At 48.3% G+C, this 17,152-nt stretch overlaps 1 protein-coding gene across 1 annotated transcript in view; it reads right to left on the minus strand.

The window, feature by feature from the left end:
* Positions 1 to 17,152, minus strand: part of KCNS1 (potassium voltage-gated channel modifier subfamily S member 1) — a 96,198-nt gene that overhangs the window by 73,644 nt on the left and 5,402 nt on the right. The gene's annotated exons all lie outside the window — the stretch shown is intronic.

Here is a 17,152-nt window from a genome sequence, read left to right on the forward strand (position 1 = left end):
TTCTGGTGTGCAGGCGGTAATCGGGCGGTAATTGGTATTTTGCGCGCGTAGACCATTACCGCCCGGTTAGCGCGTGAGACCTTACCACTAGGTCAATGGGTGGCAGTAAGGTCTCAGACCTAAAATGGACGCACGGCAATTTTCATTTTGCCACACGTCCATTTTTGGCAACAATTTAAAAAGGCATTTTTTTACAGGTGCGCTGAAAAATGATTCTGCGCGCATCCAAAGCATGCGTCTACACTTCCGCAGGCTATTTTTCAGCACGCCTTAGTAAGAGGGCCCCTCAGTGACTAATGAGTGGGTCTAAACAAAAGAGGAGACAGAATACTGATGCAAAAGTCAGTGCAATGTAAGAAAAAACTACACTAAGATACAGAAATTAAAGATTAGCACACAAACTTTATAAACTTATATATACAGTGGGGGAAATAAGTATTTGATCCCTTGCTGATTTTGTAAGTTTGCCCACTGACAAAGACATGAGCAGCCCATAATTGAAGGGTAGGTTATTGGTAACAGTGAGAGATAGCACATCACAAATTAAATCCGGAAAATCACATTGTGGAAAGTATATGAATTTATTTGCATTCTGCAGAGGGAAATAAGTATTTAATCCCTCTGGCAAACAAGACCTAATACTTGGTGGCAAAACCCTTGTTGGCAAGCACAGCGGTCAGACGTCTTCTGTAGTTGATGATGAGGTTTGCACACATGTCAGGAGGAATTTTGGTCCACTCCTCTTTGCAGATCATCTCTAAATCATTAAGAGTTCTGGGCTGTCGCTTGGCAACTCGCAGCTTCAGCTCCCTCCATAAGTTTTCAATGGGATTAAGGTCTGGTGACTGGCTAGGCCACTCCATGACCCTAATGTGCTTCTTCCTGAGCCACTCCTTTGTTGCCTTGGCTGTATGTTTTGGGTCATTGTCATGCTGGAAGACCCAGCCACGACCCATTTTTAAGGCCCTGGCGGAGGGAAGGAGGTTGTCACTCAGAATTGTACGGTACATGGCCCCATCCATTCTCCCATTGATGCGGTGAAGTAGTCCTGTGCCCTTAGCAGAGAAACACCCCCAAAACATAACATTTCCACCTCCATGCTTGACAGTGGGGACGGTGTTCTTTGGGTCATAGGCAGCATTTCTCTTCCTCCAAACACGGCGAGTTGAGTTCATGCCAAAGAGCTCAATTTTTGTCTCATCTGACCACAGCACCTTCTCCCAATCACTCTCGGCATCATCCAGGTGTTCACTGGCAAACTTCAGACGGGCCGTCACATGTGCCTTCCGGAGCAGGGGGACCTTGCGGGCACTGCAGGATTGCAATCCGTTATGTCGTAATGTGTTACCAATGGTTTTCGTGGTGACAGTGGTCCCAGCTGCCTTGAGATCATTGACAAGTTCCCCCCTTGTAGTTGTAGGCTGATTTCTAACCTTCCTCATGATCAAGGATACCCCACGAGGTGAGATTTTGCGTGGAGCCCCAGATCTTTGTCGATTGACAGTCATTTTGTACTTCTTCCATTTTCTTACTATGGCACCAACAGTTGTCTCCTTCTCGCCCAGCGTCTTACTGATGGTTTTGTAGCCCATTCCAGCCTTGTGCAGGTGTATGATCTTGTCCCTGACATCCTTAGACAGCTCCTTGCTCTTGGCCATTTTGTAGAGGTTAGAGTCTGACTGATTCACTGAGTCTGTGGACAGGTGTCTTTCATACAGGTGACCATTGCCGACAGCTGTCTGTCATGCAGGTAACGAGTTGATTTGGAGCATCTACCTGGTCTGTAGGGGCCAGATCTCTTACTGGTTGGTGGGGGATCAAATACTTATTTCCCTCTGCAGAATGCAAATAAATTCATATACTTTCCACAATGTGATTTTCCGGATTTAATTTGTGATGTGCTATCTCTCACTGTTACCAATAACCTACCCTTCAATTATGGGCTGCTCATGTCTTTGTCAGTGGGCAAACTTACAAAATCAGCAAGGGATCAAATACTTATTTCCCCCACTGTATGAGTGAAAAAATTCAGTTATATTTTTACCTATTGTATTACATTACTAAGTGGCTGCCAAGGTTAGTGCCTTGATTAGATTAAAGCATGTGATATATTCTCATTATTGACTTTAAAAAAGTGACCTGCCACATGACAAATGTATGACTTCACATCGTTATCTTGACTATTTAATTTTTAGACCACTTGTCCATTAGAAGAATTAACTTTTAGATGAATTGTCTCTTTGGATGAATTGGACTTTAGATGAACCTAGCATTCTATTTGCTTGCTTAGCCACCGCCGCACACTGAGCAGAGGGTTTCAACGTATCATCAACAACGACGCCTAGATTCGTTTCCCGGTCAGTGATTCCTAATGTGGAACCTTCCATTACGTCGCTATAATTCGGGTACCTCTTTCCCACGTGCATCACTTTGCACTTGCTCACATTAAACGTCATCTGCCATTTAGATGCCCAGTCCCCCAGTCTCATAAGGTCCTCTTGTAATTTTTCACAATCCTCTTGTGATTTAACAACTTTGAATAACTTTGTGTCATCAGCAAATTTAATGACCTCACTAGTTACTACCATCTCTAGATCATGTATAAATATGTTAAAAAGCAGAGGTCCCAGCACAAACCCCTGCGGAACCCCACTATCTACCCTTCTCCATTGAGAATACTGACCATTTAACCCTACTCTCTGTTTTCTATCTTTTAACCAGTTTTTAATCCACAATAGGACACTTCCTTCTATCCCATGACTCTCCAATTTCTTCTGGAGTCTTTCATGGAGTACTTTGTCAAATGCCTTTTGAAAATCCAGATATACAATATTGACCGGTTCACCTTGTGATAAACACAGGACTGCCCTACCCTGAGGAGGCCGCCAGAGGGCGCTGTCCTAGGGAAAAGACTGGAAAATGCTCTGATCTGGTCACTAGAGGGAGCCAAAAGGGGTACACCAGTGGAATGACCTGAAGGGACAGCTAGGGAGTGCTCATGGTATAGGACCTGCCCATCCCTGAAGAGGCCACCAAGGGGAACTCTCAGAACAGGAGATGGAAAGGTAGAGAGAGTTCTGGTCCTGGACTTTTCTGGAACCAGTGGGAGGGGCCTAAAGAGGTGGGGAGGATTATTAGCCACTCTATGAAGAACACACTCTAAGAAGAGAAAGGAAGGGAGGAGATGGGGACCTGGGAAGCCTGAAGCCTGCTGAAGGAGATCCACTGGAAGTGGAGAGAGAAGGATCCCTCTAAAAACCAAGAAGGTACTTATCTGGTACTCCTTTTGGTAGTAATGTAACTGTTTATTATTGGAAGTTGAATGATATGCTGGAAAGATTGAGACCGAGTTTACAGGCTACCATAGAGGAGCTTTGTCTCTGGGTTTTTCTTAGAAGGAAAGTGCTAGTGAGCCCTGGCTGAGGGTTTGTGATGATGTACAGGAGCAACAAGAGGGCTCTCAGCACATGAGAGTACTCCTGGGGGATTACAACCTTTATCCACATACTTATTCACCTCTTCAATTGGTGGGGCAAGATTTCTCCTCACTAAATTCATGTTGGCTTTGTCTCATTAATCCATGCTTTTGAATATGCTCTGTAATTTTGTTTTTTTATAATAGTCATTTGGCACAATTCCACTTCCACCTTTGATTTGTTTCTTGACTTTTCCTGTGGATGGTGTGTGGATCCCATTTGCTCTTGCCCCAATTTAGGTTCAGGCCTCCTCCCCAAATCTGCAGCACTGTCTGCTGCTTTGGCTGGTGGGGATCGCCAAGCCCTGCCACTGGAAGTGTTCCTTTACCCGTGGCCTGCATGTTCCCTGGACCACCACCGCCATGCCAGGCCTCTCCCCCCTGTGCATGCATCACAAACTATGCGAGGGGCATGGGTCTCTCCCGTGCATGCTCAGTTTCATGGAAACTGAATGCACTGGGGGAGGGGGAGGTCTAGTGTGGTGGCAGTGGATGGTCAGAAAAGTGAAGACTGCATGTGGAGGAGCACTTCTACTGGCAGGGCATAGGGACTGCCACCAGTTCAGGTGTGTGGGCATCAGGGGGAAGAAGAGCACCAGGAGGCAGGGTGGGGTGAAGATAGAGTTACCATATTTTGTCCCCCAAAAAGGAGGACACATGCCCCGCCCCCTTTTACGCCCTCGCTCCGCCCCTGTCCCATTTTCCCCTCCCCCTGTCACACACCCCGTCACTCCCCCTCCCCGTGCACCCCCTCCCCTTACCTTACTACTGCCCTGGTGGTCTAGTGACTGTTCCTGATCTCGGCACCGATTCAAAATGGCCACCGAGAGTTGAAGTCTCGCGAGGTCACTTCAACTCTCGGCGGCCATTTTGAATCGGCGCTGAGATCAGGAACGGGAAGGATGCATGCAGGGCAGCGCTCTGGGCAGGAAAGAGGGGGCTCTTTCCTGCCCCGAAGGCGGACGAGGTCACTAGACCACCAGGGCAGTAGTAAGTAAGGGGAGGGGAGGCTAGCAATCTGCCTGTTTGTCTGGATTTCTGGACAAACGGGCAGATTGGCAAAACTCGCCCGGTTGCCCGAACATGTCCTCAAAAAGAGGACATGTCCAGGTAAATGGTAACCCTAGGTGAAGAGCTAGAGGGTGGGGCAAACCTTTGTGCCCCCCATGAGCCGGGGTCTGGCTATGAGGCTGGTAGCGCCTGTGGGCCTGAGCTTTTTGAGGGAGATACAGTGATAAATGGTTACTTAGGGTGTGTCACTTTCAACTTAAGAGAGGAAGGGATGTTTGGTTTGACAGCTGTATTACTGCTTCCATGAAGTATGGCTGCACTTTATTGCATTATGATAACCTGAAGGATTTATGGGTATGCAAGCTGAACACCGGCCTGCTCTCAACTGCATATGAAATGCCTTCGCATTTCTGTTTGCAAAGTATATGGAGTGAAGTATACAATGAGACAGAAGTGCATTTCAGTCTTTTTGTGCAGATCATCTGAAATGCTTCTGAATCTCATCTAGAACCTTTCAAAGTCATTTTAGGGAAAGTCTGATGAGCACTGTACTGTTTACTGGGCTACATTTTAAGTGTGTGTGTGTGTCATATTGTCTTTATTGAAACTTGCAACAAGACAAACCAAGCATACAAACAAGCGATAAAACAAGCAATAAAACCCGCTAACTAATACATAAATAAAACCTTACTGGCCAATACCCCCGCCCCTCAACAAACCCTCCCACTCAGGGAGGCTGAAACGAAAAACCCCTCCAATGCCTTGCCCACTGTAGTCCAGAACAATGCTCCTTCTCCCTCACTGCCAGCTGCTGGACAAAATGTACCACATCCCCTGCCACCTCCTGTACAGACAGCCACTTCCGATATAATGAAGCTTGGCAGCGTGCCTGCCACAGGAAGTAACAAAGGGCTGCAGCGATGATATACAGTGTCTCCCTACACCACCCCTTTCCTTTTGGAAACCCTCCATAGGCCCATTCTGCATAAGATAGCTGGTGGAAGAAAGGAATCCCTAATTGGCGGGCTACTGCCTGACAGACTTGTTGATTGAACGGGCACTTGAGGAGGAAGTGGTCCATTGTTTCATCCTCCGTCACGCACTCCCCCCTCGGGCACTTACGATCATTGCTGTTTCTATTTTTCATGTTAGCTCGAACATAAAGCCGGCTGTGGAAAGTCAGCCAGGCCATGTCCGCAATCTTCCGGGGGAGGCGTGATGAATTGAGGAAAGCCAGACCTTCCTCCTGTAGTGGACCTGGGCAGTCCCTCAAGGCTAGACGTGTTGAAAAGTGTGTCTGAATAATGCGGTGTTGTAGCTGCCTCCTGTCCTCCTTCTGGATTTCCTGTACTGTGATACCCCATCTCTTCACCAATCTCAACAGAGGTGAGATGTACTGTGGCAAGTATCCCGCCTTCCCTCGCAGGGGCATTGCCTGACCTCCCCTCACCCAATCCCTCAAGTACCGCTGAAGCCAGGAGGCCATGCAGTCTGCCCAAGCCGGCCTCCCTTCCCGCAAGACCCCTCCCAGATTTTGTTGGAAAAAGAAACAACTAAAATGTACCACAGGGTTGACCATTCCCAACCCCCCCTCCCTTTTGGGCAAATAGGTCACCTCCCTCCGGATAATATTCATCCTGTTCCCCCATAGCTGTTGGAAAAACAAGCTGTATACTCTGGCATGTAACGATATAGGCAGTAAACAGACCTTGGATATGAACAGGAGAAGGGGTATCAGATAGGTCTTAATGACATGCAGTTTTTCCACAAACCGCAACTTATATGATTTCCACTGGGCCACCCTTTCCTCGACTCTCCCCAGCCCCTTCTCCCAGTTGATCGTATCATAGTCCTGTCTGCCTACCCAGAGACCCAGGATCCGTACTTCATCCCTTGCTACTGGGTACTGACTGGGAAGTTTGAAAGCTGGTCTGCCCTGTCCTACCCAAATTGCGGAGCTCTTATCCTGGTTTATCTGGGCCCCCGCAGCCTGTGTGTATTCTGCCATCCAGGTCTGAACTCGCTCGGCTTCCTCCTTGCTACTGATTACTACTGTGACATCATCTGCGTAGGCGACACATCGCCATGTGTGTGAACCCAAAGAGATGCCCTCTAGTTGACCGCTAAACCCTCCACTCAACCTTCTGAGGAAAGGATCTAAGGAAAGGACGTACAGCAAGGGGCTGAGGGGACACCCCTGCCGTACCCCTGACCTCACTGCAAAGCTCTTGCCCACCCAACCATTTATTAGAGTGCTACTCCTTGCATTGCGATACAAAGTCTGGATCCACCCTATAAACTGGTCGGGTATCCCATAGCACCGAAGCACTAGCCATAGGTACTCCTGGGACACCCTGTCAAAAGCCTTAGACTGATCAAGGGTCAGCAAATACTTTCCCTTTGTCCCACCTTGACTCCTTTCCACTATTTCACGGATGGTACAAACTGCTTCCACTGCCCCTTTCCCCTTCACCGAGCAAAACTGTGCTGAGGACAAGAGACCACCCACTGCCCCAGCCAGGCGGTTGTAAATAATCCTGGCCATTATTTTCCTATCTACATTCAGAAGACTTATGGGTCTCCAGTTCTCGATAAGTTCCAGATTTCCCTTCTTTGCGAGGAGAACCAAAATAGAACACTGCTGTGAAGGGGCCAAACGCCCGTTCTGCAAACAATTATTAAAAATTGCAGCTAACACTGGAATCAGGACCACATGGAATTTTTTGTAGAACTCTGGGGTCAGCCCATCGGGACCCGGAGTTGTACGTGCTGATAGCGTATCAATAGCATCATCTACCTCTCCTGTGGTAATGGGCCTAAGCAGTTGTTCCATCTCCCCCTCCGAAACCTTTTCCAAGCCTGGGGCACTCTGCACGTATGATAGCATGAAGTTAGAAACCAAGCTCTCTTTCCCCCACAATTGGGTGTAAAACCGAATGACCCTGGCCTCGATTGAACGTTGGTTCGTCAATCGCTGCCCTGCTTCATCTCTCATAGCATAAATGACCTTGTGTCCTACTGCTACCTTGCAATTCTGGAAAGGATCCGGGGAATACCGATGCCCATATTCCCTTTCCAGAAGCAAAGCAGCGTATCGATCATATTGCAACAGCCTCAACTGGGCCTGCAAAGCTTCTATCTCTCCCTTCTCTAGATGGTTGGAGACCGCGTGGTCCAATTGCTTACGAAGACGACAGCACTGTGCCTGTAACCCCAGACTCTGCTTCCTGGCTAGGGACCGGAAAAGGGCCTTGACTCGCCCCTTTACCATGTCCCACCAGGCTCCCTTATCATCCATCACCTCCCATAGTGTTTCTTGGTCTGCTAAAAAACCCTCAAATATTTGTCTGTTTTCCTCTACTTCTAATAACTTTGCACTCAGTTTCCAAAATCCTGGGCCTTTCTGCGCCCCTTCGCATATTGTTAAGACTGTGGAAACTAAGGCATGATCTGAATATTCCGTCCATCTATTCGGCTGCCCCTGAAACTTAGCCAACCCGCCTACAAAGAGCCAGTCAATACGGCTCTCCGTGTCTCCCCTTCTAAAAGTGAACCCCTTCCCTCCCGCCACCTCCAGTCTTGCCTGTTTTACAATTGCTGCCAGCTGGAGGCTGTCATAACCCACCTGACGCCTGGACCCCTTTCTATCTGCTTGCTGTAAGACCATATTAAAGTCTCCTCCAAATACCACCAATTTGCTTGTATATAAATACGGTTTCACCCGGAGCAACAGCTGCTTGCGTTCCCAACTAATCTGGGGCCCATAAAAGTTAATGATTCGCACTGCTACCCCTCTAATGAAAACGTCTAAGACAACACACCTCCCTATCTCCACCTCTATTTCCCTCGTAATCTCCACTTCTCGGGTGGCAAAAAGAATAGCCACCCCTGCGCATCTTTCTTTGGCCAGAGACCAGAATGAGGGCCCCCCTTTCCAATCTCTCTTGGCCCGGTGCAGGAGCTGCAAAGAATCCAAATGAGTCTCCTGCAACAGGATGCAGTCTACCTTGCACTGGGTCAAATCGCTAAAGGTGACAAATCTAGTTCTCTCTGCCTTTATGCTGGCTACATTCAGAGTTGCAAAGATTAAGGACAAGGCAGCCATGGTTTATTTCTTAAATTTCTTACCCCTCCTCATCTCTTCACCGCAATCCCTCTTCACAGATATTCCTGCCCCCATCATTTCTTCAGGATCCTCTATAATTTCTTCTAATTCCAAATCCTCCCATTCTGAGTCATCTTCCCCGGCTTTCTTTCTACCCTTTTTTTTCTTGGTTTCCTCTGGACCAGCCCTTTCCCCTTTCATCCCTTCCTTACCCTCCTCTATTTCCTGCATGAGGCCCTTCGTTAAACTAGTAGGATGTGATGTTAGACTGGGGGGTAACACTGCTGGCTCCTCTCTGTTAAGTCTTTCAGATGATTCATTCCTTGCTCCCCTCCCCTCCCTCCTCTTCTCCTCCAAAACCTCCCTTTGGGGTGGATTCATCTCAAGATCACCCTCTCCTTCACCTGAAACCTGAAACACTGCATATCGATTACTCTGGCTCTTCTCCAGAATATCTGTTCTCCCCGCTCGGGCTAGCCCCCTCCCCTCCTTCCTCCGACCCCCCTTCCCTCCATGTTTCCCTACCAGGGTCCATGCTTCCCCTTCTTCTCCCCCCTTCTCCCCACCTCCTTCTTCCATCCTTTCACAAATACCCCTTCTTTGAATGTGATCCAAACCTGATGCCCTTTTCTCCCCCTTTCCCTTTCCCTTAGTGCCTGCCTCTGTATGAATAGTGGTATTTGATTTATCCATTAATCCCTTTAATGCTTCCCGCTTCTGTCCTTGTATCCTTGTAGTTTCTGCTTGTGCCCCTTCCTCCCCCCCTCCTCTCTTCCTCTACCTGATTGTGCGATGCTTGTGGGCACTTGCTAAAAGGGTGCCCCAAGCCTCCACACAGGTTACAGCGTATGGTAGTGCAGTCGCTGGTGTCATGATCTGCACTACCACATCGCGAGCACTTTAACACTGTACATGACATGCTTAAGTGACGGAAAGATCCGCACCTGTAGCACTGTCTGGGTTGTCCTGCATAAAAGCATTGAATTCGATCCCTTCCAATGTATGCGGCTGAAGGTATATGTTGGGTGACATAGCCTGCCTGTTTTAATTTTACAAGGGCACTCCACCCCCCCGCCCACACACGACTCTGGTCTGGTATTTTGCTTAATGGGGTCCTAATTTCGGCATACCGTCCCAACCAGTATGACAGGTCTGCAGCCATAAGAGATTCATTACGTACCAAAATGGTAATCTGGACTGCGTCCTGTCTACTGATGGGGACAGCCTTAAAATCCACCCATCTACCCTGATGCTGCACCTCTGTGTACTTTTCCCAAAACAGGTCCAAACCTCGCCCTGTTAAGAAACTAATATCATATTCAGGGATTCCCACAGGGTGTATGCATGCATACAAATCTTCAGGGATAAAGCCAAGGGAGAATACCATTCTTAAAACAACCTCTCTAGGTGGTGCTACCCCTGTGCCCACCCAACGCAGCTGGACAACATTTCGACGTTTTGGGGTAACACCGCTCCCGGGACCCCGCAACGGACCAGAAAATGGATTTCCCCTTGTCTCCATGTCTGACTCCTGCCTCCCCTCCTCCTTCCCTGTCTCTGCCCCTCCTCCCCGTACTACTGCTGCAAAGGATAAAGGGGCTGATACCAGTATGCTCCCCCCTTCCCCACTCCCTTCCTGCCTTCCTCCCCTCCCCCTCTCTTCCCCTCCCTCCTCTCCCATGTCCACTAACCCCACTATGTTCAGTTCACTTGTGCTGTTTCTGTCTCTTCCCCCTCTGCAATATTCTACTTCCAGTCCTTTGCCAGTTGCTGCTGTTCCCAACCAGCACTCGTTCCCTTGCTCTGCAACTGTCCCACTCAGACCAGGTCTGGGATCTGTCTCCTCTTGTAGCTGACACTCTCCTCCATGCACTTTCTCTGTTTCTGACACTGTCATACTCAGTCTGAGTCTTGGCTCCGCCTCCTGGTGCAGCTGACACTCTCCTTCATGTACTCTCTCTGTATCTGGCACTGTCTTACTCAGTCTGGGTCTTGGCTCTGCCTCCTGGTGCAGCTGACACTCTCCTCCATGCTCTGTCTTACTGGGTCTGGGACTTGGCTCCGCCCCCTGGTGCAACTGACACTCTCCTTCATGTACTCTCTCTGTATCTGGCAATGTCTTACTCAGTCTGGGTCTTGGCTCCACCTCCTGGTGCAGCTGACACTCTCCTCCATGCCCTGTCTCACTCGATCTGGGTCTTGGCTCCGCCTCCTGGTGCAGCTGACACTCTCCACAATTCTCTCTCTCCTTTCTGGGACTCCTGCTTTGATGGGCATGAGTTTCTGAGAAGCTCCCTTCTGCTCTTTCTTCTTGTTTCTGAGTGGCAGAATCTATTGGGAGCCCCTGCCTGTCACTGAGCTTCCCCCATGATGTCATCAGCACTTCTGATTGAGATTGGATGGCAGCTCTTGGACAGCCCTGCTCAGAGGTCTGCCCTATCAATTCTGTCCATGAGTGACTGTGGTGTTCCCACGATGTTCCCGCCCTCTGTCCACCATATTTGCTCTCAGCTTCTTCCATCTCTTGTAGTACTCCACTACTCCATTCCTGTACTTTCCCATCCTCTTTAGTCTCTGTCTCCATCTGCAAAACCCCTTGTTTTTGCTCTACTTTCCCTCCCGTTGTTCCTGGTAACTTCTGTACTTGCTCAGTGTGTAGTGATTCTTCTCCTACCTCAGCATTCAAACTGTTCTGATTCTCCTCAGCATTCAAACTGTTCTGATTCTCCAGGCTGTCTTTCTTCTCTGTCTCTCCCAGCAAACCTGAGCTCTTCTCTGTGGGTTCGGCTATGCCCTGCCAGCTCTCTAAGTATAAGGGACGTTTTTGAATTTTTTTCAGTTTCATAGCTCTTTTGTGTTCCAAACTTGCCAGGCTCTCTTGCTGCATGCAGTGCTGGAGCCCCTCCTTATCCACAGTACCTGCCACAACTGGACTAGGAGCCTCTGTTCTACAAGGCTGGTAAGTGGATGGAGCACCTAGCTCTTGGGAATCCTGTAGGAAATAAAATACTGGTGATAACTGGGAATTATTTGTGTCAGTCTTGTCTTTTCCTCCTTCTGGCTGCTGCTGTTTCTCTTCCCCTGCTGTCCCTTCCAGCATAGCCTCTGGGGTGTCTGGAACCACGGAGTCCTGTGTGTCTCTGGGTTCTGCTTCCTGCTGGATCTGGGACTGCGTCTGGGTCTGCTGCATGCGTTCCCTGTTCAGGAAAACCTCACGAAGGGGATTATCTCTGCAGTTCTTTAGTTTTTGCAGCTGCCTTTGTTTTGCTGTAAGCCGCTTCTGGAGTGCTTCAACTCCCTTAACATACTTGTCTCGTGGGCCAGTGGAAGCCAGGTTACACATAGTTTTTGCTAGCTTCAGCCGCTTCCTCAGTACCTCTATTTCACCTTCTACTCGATTCATTTTCTTCACTGATCTAATAACCTCTTCAGGAGTCATATGCTGGGCCTCTTTCTTCTGCCAGGCCCTAGGCCTGGATTCCTTCTCCTCCTCTTCTTCCTCACTAACGTCCTCTTCAGACTCTCCGCTATTCTCTTCCACCACCTCTCCTCTGATACTGGATGCAGAGAACCCTGCTCTGGAACCCGGGCCCTGCCTTCTTGCCCCCTGTTCTTCACCCAGCTTAGGAATGTTATGGCCAGGACTTACAGTCAGGGTGAGCTGGCTCCTCAGCAAGCGCTGCTGGGCTCTGGTCCTTCCTCCGTCCACAGGCCTGGGCTCTCCTGGTTCTCCTGGTTGCATGCTTGGGGCTTGGGTGGAGGAAGCCTCCCCGTCATAGTGTTTCTCAGCTCCAAGTGTGCTAGGCCTTTCAGCCTGGGGCCCTCCTGCAGGGGGGCCCCCTCCCCTCTGCATTGTTCAGCAGCCACAGGGTACAGCAGCTCTCCTTTCAGCACCTCTTCACCACAGGTCTGTACTCTGTGTGTGTGTGTGTGTGTGTGTGTGTTCAGCAAAAGAGGATTAGCTCAGTTCACTTTTTTTTCAAAATGACCCAATTTTAATTTAAAAGTTTCCATGACCCCAGATGAAGGAACCAAAGCAGCAGACTCCCACTGCCCTCCTCCTCCTTCTTATCCAAAACATGAGCGAAGCAGGGGTTCACACTCCCCAGTCCTCTGCATGGGCTTCCAGTCAAACAGGAAGCCCACAAAGGAGAAAGGGGCAGGGCCTGTGATGGTTTTACTGACTCACAGGCTCTATGCTGATTGCCGCAATAGGGGTCAAAGGTAGGGTTACCATATTTTGTCCCCCAAAAAGGAGGACACATGCCCCCCCGTCACACTCTCGCTCCGCCCCTGTCACATTTTCCCCTCCCCCCTGTCACACACCCCGTCACCCCCCCTCCCCATCACCCCCTCCCCTTACCTTACTACTGCCCTGGTGGTCTAGTGACCTCTTCGGGGGAAGAAAGAGCCCCCTCTTTCCTGCCCGGAGCGCTGCCCTGCATGCATCCTTTGTGTTGCTGATCTCGGTGCTGATTCAAAATGGCCGCCGAGAGTTGAAGTCCTATGAGGTCTCTTTAACTCTCGGTGGCCATTTTGAATCGGCGCCAAGATCAGGAACATGAAGGATGCATGCAGGGCAGCGCTCCGGGCAGGAAATAGGGGGCTGTTTCCTGCCCCGAAGGCGGAAGAGGTCACTAGACCACCAGGGCAGTAGTAAGTAAGGGGAGGGGAGGCTAGCAATCTGCCTGTTTGTCCGGATTTCTGCAAAACCCAGATTGGCAAAACCCGCCCGGTTGTCCGGACATGTCCTCAAAAAGAGGACATGTCCGGGTAAATCCGGACATATGGTAACCCTAGTCAAAGGTCATGGATTTGATAAACTCCCTTTCTGTGGACTAAGCAGTTAAGGTTAGGCGACTTGCCCAGGAGGATCACAAAGAGCCATAGTGGGAATTAAACCCAGTTCCCCAGGTGCTCACTCCACTGCACCTATCACACTACTAGAAGTGGATTATAATATGAGCACAGGGGGAGGGGGAGCAGCCTTTTTTTGGTGACCCCATCTACTAAGATGTTGATGTCATCTGAGGTTCTGACTCACCCCCCCCCCCCCCCCCAATTTCAGAACCATTGGCCTCTCTTTATAGACGGTAGCTTTTTTTTTTCCTGTTTAGGCGCAGATAGGGTTACCATACGTCCTCTTTTAAGACTTCTTCAGATATGCCCTCCAGGTTTTTTAATTTTTTGGAAAATATCCTCTTTTTCTTTTATGTAACTGTGAACCACACACCTACCCACATAATGAGAGAAGCCATCTCTGGTCTATTACTCAGTCTGGTCACATGGGGGTGCTAAAGAGAGACATCGCTAATCTCCTCTTTGTTGCTCTGCTGGTTGAATATGTCAACAGAATTTTGTTTGTGTAGCACAACTTAAAGCATATATCATGTCATGGAGTTACCATCGATCGACACCTAACACTCGAAAGCCATGCAAAAAACACAACCAAGAAGATGTTCCACTCAATGTGGAAATTAAAAAGAGTAAGACCTTTCTTCCCAAGGAATGTTTTCCGTAATCTGGTACAATCAATGGTGCTCAGTCATCTAGATTATTACAACGCACTCTATGCCGGCTGTAAAGAGCAAATAATCAAGAAACTTCAGACAGCCCAGAACACTGCAGCTAGACTCATATTCGGCAAAACAAAATATGAACGTGCCAAGCCCCTACGAGAAAAACTACACTGGCTCCCACTCAAAGAACGCATCACGTACAAAATTTGCTCCCTAGTTCACAAAATCATTCATGGAGATGCACCAGCCTACATGTCAGACCTGATAGACTTACCACCCAGGAATGCCAAAAGATCATCCCGCACATTCCTTAACCTGCACTTTCCTAACTGCAAAGGTCTATAATACAAACTAATGCACGCGTCAAACTTTACCTACTTGAGCGCACAGTTATGGAACGCATTGCCGCGCAACTTAAAAATGACCTATGAACTAACGAACTTCCGCAAACTACTGAAGACCCATCTCTTCAGCAAGGCTTACCACAAAGATCAACCAATGTGAATATACATAAATCTCCACACGTAGTTAGAAATGTCTTATAATATCTGCTTGTCATACTACTATCATGTCTTATCATTATCATGTTACCAAAAATTTTCTTTAACACTAAATGCCTATTTTTCTATTATATTTCCACTATCCATGATGTATTGTAAGCCACATTGAGCCTGCAAAGAGGTGGGAAAATGTGGGATACAAATGCAATAAATAAATGCAAAGACCTTCACACATATCTCAGAAGCCAGTCAGGGTTGTAGAGGGATATCCACCCTTCTGCTAAGTACGCTTGAGTTTAGATTCAGTCAAACTCAAATCTGGAAGTGTTTGAAAAGTAGATTATTGTCTACTGCTGTACTGTAAGTCAGTCACTCTTTGATGTGTGTTCATGAACTAAAACACTCAATTATTAGGCCAGGACTTAATTTCAAATGAAAACCATAAAAGTCTAAGAGAGCCTTTTTGCACTTGAATATGATTTTCCACCTCTTGCTTTGTCAATCTTCAGATCAGTGGTTCCCAAACCTGATACCGGAGGCACCCCAGCCAGTCAGGTTTTCAGGATATCAACAATGAATATTTATGAGAGAGGTTTTCATGCACTGCCTTCACTGCATGCAAACATCTGATGAATATTCATTGTGGCTATCCTGAAAACTGACTGATCTGAAAGTCAGTTCCTGTTCAGAAGGAATGGATCCTCAGGAGCTTAGCCGAGATTGGTTGGCAAGAGCCGGTAGTGGGAGGCGGGGATAGTGCTGGTGCAGACTTATACGGTCTGTGCCAGAGCCGGTGGTGGGAGGCGGGACTGGTGGTTGGGAGGCGGGGATAGTGCTGGGCAGACTTATATGGTCTGTGCCAGAGCTGGTGGTGGGAGGCGGGGCTGGTGGTTGGGAGGCGGGGATAGTGCTGGGCAGACTTATACGGTCTGTGCCAGAGCTGGTGGTGGGAGGCGGGGCTGGTGGTTGGGAGGCGGGGATCGTGCTGGGCAGACTTATACGGTCTGTGCCAGAGCCGGTGGTGGGAGGTGGGACTGGTGGTTGGGAGGCGGGGATAGTGCTGGGCAGACTTACACGGTCTGTGCCCTGAAAAAGGTACAAATCAAGGTAAGGTATACACAAAATGTGGCACATATGAGTTATCTTGTTGGGCAGACTGGATGGACCGTGCAGGTCTTTTTCTGCTGTCATCTACTATGTTACAGTGTCTTTTCCTCTGCTAGATTTAAAGATTGACAAGCAAAATACAAAAGTGCTTACTGAGGCATTTATGGTTTTCATTAAATAAAAGCCATTTGCACATTTGCTATAATTATTTCTTTAGCGAAGTATCAGCCATTTTTATTTTTCGTGTCCTTTTTTTTTTGTCTCCACAAATATGGTAACCATAGGAGCAGACCTCCACTCAGTGCAGGCTTAATCACTTGGTGGGATCTAAACATTTGGCCACTTGTTATAATATAAATACATTTTAAAATTCCCACACAGGGCCATGCACGGTTCCGATTTCAGAGGAGGAAGCAGCTGGAAAGAAACATTGCTCACCAGCTCTTCCTGCCAAATGAAAGTCAATGCACAGGGGGTGGGGAGAATAGACAGATGTCCCCTCCCCCTCCCCAATACACACAGCCTTCTTTCTACCAGCAGTTGACTTACAGGGCCTTGGGAGCCATTGAAGTAACATGTGAGAGGGGCCCCTCATAAACATTTAGGGGGGGGGGAAGATATCAAGGTGCAGTAAAGGGTACGCATTGGGCCTCCAAGTTGCAGCACGATGTTTCTGAGCCGGAGCCTAAAGGGGATGGTGCCTCCTCCCACCTGATCAAACCCCTCACCCTTCTAATCATATCCCTATCCCCTCATCATTGGTGGTGGTCCAGTGGGCTTAGGGCAAGAACAATTTCCAGATGTTCTTGCCCTGCTGGTGCTGTCTCTATAATGGCACCCTTTCTCTAATACCACTAGAGGTTATGCTTCCTTATCGGGGTGATCAGGTTGTGGTGGGAGGTTTGATTGGGGGGGGGGGGGGGGGGGCACAGCCCCAGCTTTTGGCTGAGGTTATTCTAATGTCATTTATTTACCATAACATGGCTTGAGGTGTGCACCTGGTGCAAGCCACAACTCATGTGCTGGTTTTTTTACATAACAATAAGCTACTTTATATGCATTTGCATGTTTTGCATATCATTACTTTGTAACCCGCAGTGACCTAAATATAACCATGGTAGGCAAGACAAGCTAGTTATAGTCCTTTAAGAGGAAAATCACTTGACTTAAGGCACTAATGCAGATTAATAACTCCCCCCCTAAACCCTAGGCATGTACCTAGTTTGCCTATGCCTTAATCCTTATGAACTTTTATTTGCAACTAGTTGGGAAATTTCCTATATTTTATATCCTCTTATAACTCTACTGCAGTGACAAATTTAGCTCGGAGACATTCTGCTATCCTGCAATCATAGCCTTAAATCCAGCCACTAGGTGTCACCATTGCACAATGACTTGGATATTCTCCTACCATAGGACCTGTGAACCTGTCTCT

The sequence above is a fragment of the Microcaecilia unicolor genome, chromosome 8, assembly GCF_901765095.1.
Source record: "Microcaecilia unicolor chromosome 8, aMicUni1.1, whole genome shotgun sequence".
Classification (NCBI taxonomy): domain Eukaryota; kingdom Metazoa; phylum Chordata; class Amphibia; order Gymnophiona; family Siphonopidae; genus Microcaecilia; species Microcaecilia unicolor.